Raw genomic sequence first — 4,855 nt, forward strand, 5'->3', positions numbered from 1 at the left:
TTGAAATCTGTACCTCAATCATTACGACAATTTAAACACATCAGAATTCCAATTCAAAATATTGTGGAAGTGCTTCTGTGTGCAGATGCAATTAATTTTTCTCACCACAGTGGGGAAGTACAACTCACTATCTCTTACTGGATTTCTCTCTGTCAGTGGAAAGTGAGATGCCAAAGAATGTGCCACATTCAGCCCCTCTAAAACCCTGCTGAATACTGTGCATTCCTTCTGAGGAAGGGTGGGGACACCGCTAGAACTGTGGTCAGGAAATGAAACTTAAATACACATCCCTAGCACATACCTTTTAAAAGTAGGTATTGAGAGAAAAATATTCTTTTTGCTCAAGTATTATAGCATGCCCATAAGCCTTGTTGAAATAAGTGAAGTCTTTGAGCTGTTTTACTCTAGACAACTGGGAAATCAAGAATAAATTCGCCCCGACTGGGAAAATACATTTTGAACGGTCATCCAAGTCAGAATTGTAAATCCGGCCTCTTTCTGGAGCTACGACTTGAAGATCAATGACGTTATCATGATTCGGCCTTGTTTTTTTTCCGAGTTCCCAGTTGTTTTGAAAGCAACATAAATCCAGAGAATGCCAGACTTTTAAATTCGCAACATTAAGACTACAAAACTACAGGGATTTTGCTCAATGCCAAATGTTTTGTAAGACCGAATTGTTTCTGCAGCAATTTTGTGCGCTGACACAATGTTGAATCCCACATTGGAATAGACCACTGGATGATTCTGTCTATTACACATTGACAGACATATCCATGGAGATAATTCATAGTTTATTAGATTGGTTGGTGTCTGTAGCCCTGCATGGTGCTGCAAATGCAGTATTTAATTTATTTATATATATATACAGTACCAGTCAAAAGTTTGCACACATCTACACATTCAGGGGTTTTTATTTTTGGTATTTTCTAAATTGTAGAATAATATTGAAAACATCAACACTTTGATATAACACATGGAATCTTGTAGTAACCAAAAAAGTGTTCAAACAAATCAAAAATAAATGTTATATTTGAGATTCTTCAAAGTAGCCACCCTTTGCCTTGATGACAGCTTTGCACACTCTTGGCATTCTCTCAACCAGCTTCATGAGGTAGTAACCTGGAATGCATTTCAATTAACAGGTGTGCCTTGTTAAAAGGTCATTTGTGAAATTTCTTTCCTTCTTAATGCGTTTGAGCCAATCAGCTCTGTTAGCCCTATTTGATAAAAGACCAAGTATATATTATGGCAAGAACAGCTCAAATAAGCAAAGAGAAATGACAGTCCATCATTACTTTAAGACCTGAAGGTCAGTCAATCTGGAAAATGTCAACAACTTTCTTCAAGTGCAGTTGCAAAAACCAGCAAGCACTTTGATTAAACTGGCTTTCATGAGGACCGCCACAGGAAAGGAAGACCCAGTTACCTCTTCTGCAGAGAATAAGTTCATTAGAGTGCACCTCAGATTGCAGCCCAAATAAATACTTCACAGAGTTCAAGTAAGAGACACATCTCAACATCAACTGTTCAGAGACTGCGTGAATCCAGCCTTCATGGTCGAATTGCTGCAAAGAAACCACTACTTAAGGACACCAATAAGAAGAAGATACTTGCTTGGGCCAAGAAACATGAGCAATGCACATTAGAATGGTGGAAATCTGTCATTTGTTCTGATGTGTCCAAATGTAATTTTTTTGGGTTTCCAACCGCTGTGTCTTTGTGAGATGTGGAGTAGGTAAACGGATGATCTCAGCATGTGGTTCCCATCGTGAAGCATGGAGGTGGAGGTGCTTTGCTGGTGATATTGTCTGTGATTTATTTAGAATTCAAGGCACACAACCATCATGGCTACCGCAGCATTCTGCAGCGATAAGCCATCCCATCTGGTTTGCGCTTAGTGGGACTATCATTTGTTTATCAACAGGACAACGACACAAAACACACCTCCAGGCTGTGTAAGGGCTATTTGACCAAGAAGGAGAGTGATGGAGTGCTGCACATTTTTACCACATGATTCCATATGTGTTATTACATAGTTTGATGTCTTCACTATTATTCTACAATGTAGAAAATAGTACAATTAAAGAAAAACCTTTGAATGATTAGGTGTGTCCAAACTTTTTACTGGTACAGTATATATATATATATATATATATATATAGAGAGAGCTAGATATGTGTCAATATGGCACTAATCAAGATCTTAAAGTTCCTCTGTGCCCACATCACTAAAGAATTAATTAACATGGTTCACACACACCAACAGTCGCGAAGAAGGCACGACAATGCCTCTTCGATCTCAGGAGACTGAAAATATTTGGCATGGGCCCTCAGACCCTCTAAAAATTCCACAGCTACACCATTGAGAGCATCTTGATTGGCTGCATCACCACTTGGTATGGCAACTGTTTGGCATCTGACCGCAAGGTGCTACAGAGAGCAATGCGTATGGCCCAGTACATCACTGAGGCCGAGCTCCCTGCCATTCAGGACCTCTATACCTACCAGGCGGTGTCAAAGGAAGGCCCTAAAGATTGTCAAAGACCCCCCCATGTCATAGGCTGTTCTCTCTGCTACCGCACGGCAAGCGGTACCGATGTACCCTGCTGAACAGCTTCTACCTCCAAGCCATAATTAGTTAACCAAATAGCTACCCAGACTATCTGCATTCACCCTTTTTGCTCATCACATACACTGCTGCTACTGTTCATTATTTATCCTTTTGCCTATAGTCACTTTACCCCTACCCAGTGTTGTAGTTTATTTTATTTTTTATTTTCAATGACATCCTAGGAACAGTGGGTTAATTGCCTTGTTCAGGGGCAGAACGACAGATTTGTACCTTGTCAGCTCGGGGATTTGAACTTGCAACCTTCCAGTTACTAGCCCAACGCTCTAACCACTAGGCTACCCTGCCGCCCCAGTACTCAAGACCAAGTCTCTTCATCTAGTCTCTGTGTCCGATACTTATTTATTCGGTCTTGACTTGGTCTCGGACAATGAGGACTTGTAATTTCTTCCTGAGACCTGCTGAGACCAGCCGAGTAAAACCTTCAGATGTTCGGCTCCCATTCAGTCAGCGCCAGGCCAAATATCCACACCCCTTTTATGACAATATCTTATCACCTATCGAAACCAGGGTTTCCTACTTACTGTCCTTAACTTTTGTTGAAAAATATCCTCAAACTTTGTCGCGCTTGTCAGAACTTCCTTAATTCGCTGTTAGGGAAGAGTGGGGGGAATGATTTAAAGTTGCGTCCTCACTATGAGTAAGGAAATTGTATTTTTATCTATTATAGATCTGTTTTGGGTTAGTGATCATTTGTAGAGTGGCTCCCTATTTGCACTCAGCAGGCATTTTTTCACCATTCTGAATGTCTAAAGCAGCCTTTGTTAAAGTATGGGTTGCAGATGTGTTTTTTTTATTAGCAACTTAGTCAGGGTCTCAAATTACTGTTGAGAGTTAGAAAATATGCCATTTAGCAGAAGCTTTTATCCAAAGTGACTCACAGTCATGGGTGCATACATTTTATCTATGGGTGGTCCCAGGAATTGAACCACCTACCCTTACAAGCCCCATGCTCTACCAACTGAGCTATAAAGGACCACATATTTCATGTAGAATACACAAATTTGGTTGTGCACCAGCAGTTTTTCTCTTTTTATGTTTGTCACTCAACTAGATTGGTAAGTTTGTTTAGCCAGCTATCTAAACTTGTAGTTATCATGGACGAATACCGACCGGACAAGCAGGGCATGTGCCCATGGGCCCTGACCTACTGGGGGCCCACATTGATTTTGTTAGTCACTCTCACTCAGATATCATATTAACAAGGCATAAGTCATGGCCCAATGTGTAGTATTGCAGGAAATGAGCTTTAAAAATGCAATTTTCTTATCTCTGCCCCATGGAAAAATGAGTAGAATTGCATGAAATGTTTTAGAAAAATGATAAATGCTCTCTCCCTCTCATGGCAAAATGTTCAGACTTGCAGAACACGTGCTTTAACACTGCAGCATTTTCTCTCCCAATTGCCGAATGTGTAGAATTGCTGGAAATTAACTTTATATGCAGTAAAGAGAAAGGCCATCATCATCACTCATTGTGTATTTATTCCTTGTGTTATATATATATATATATTTATATTTTTTTCTCTCTGCATTGTTGTTTTTACGAAACATGTGAAAAATACAATTTGATTTGATCAATAGCGGACATGCATAAAGAGTTTGCTATATTGTATAATGCTCTCTATTACTCTTTTTGTATCTGCTTTAGCACAGTAAACTTGATCCCGATTTTAGCTCCAAGATGGCGGCAATTGGAAAAAACTGAAAAGTAGATTGTGCTGATTTATTGGCACATTGAACCATGTATCTTAGTTTAAAGTAACTATCCTGTGAAAATCTCACTTTTAAAAGTTAATATTCTCTTAACTGAAATGTTGTTGACTCATTCTATACTCTTATTTTTGGCCAAAGCATAAATTGGAGAAAAAAAACAGACCGTTTACATTTGTTTTTGCTATTTCCTCGTACAGGAAGATGTCAGCTGGGAAATCAGCAGTCTACTCGCCTTAACATTTTTAATGAATGGTATATGCCCACACCATTCTGTTGTTGGAGTACGCCCAGACCATTCTGTTGTTGGAGTACGCCCAGACCATTCTGTTGTTGGAGTACGCCCACACCATTCTGTTGTTGGAGTACGCCCACACCATTCTGTTGTTGGAGTACGCCCACACCATTCTGTTGTTGGTGTACGCCCACACCATTCTGTTGTGGGAGTACGCCCACACCATTCTGTTGTTGGAGTACGCCCACACCATTCTGTTGTTGGAGTACGCCCACAC

This window comes from Oncorhynchus kisutch, linkage group LG14 (genome assembly GCF_002021735.2).
Source record: "Oncorhynchus kisutch isolate 150728-3 linkage group LG14, Okis_V2, whole genome shotgun sequence".
Classification (NCBI taxonomy): Eukaryota; Metazoa; Chordata; class Actinopteri; order Salmoniformes; family Salmonidae; genus Oncorhynchus; species Oncorhynchus kisutch.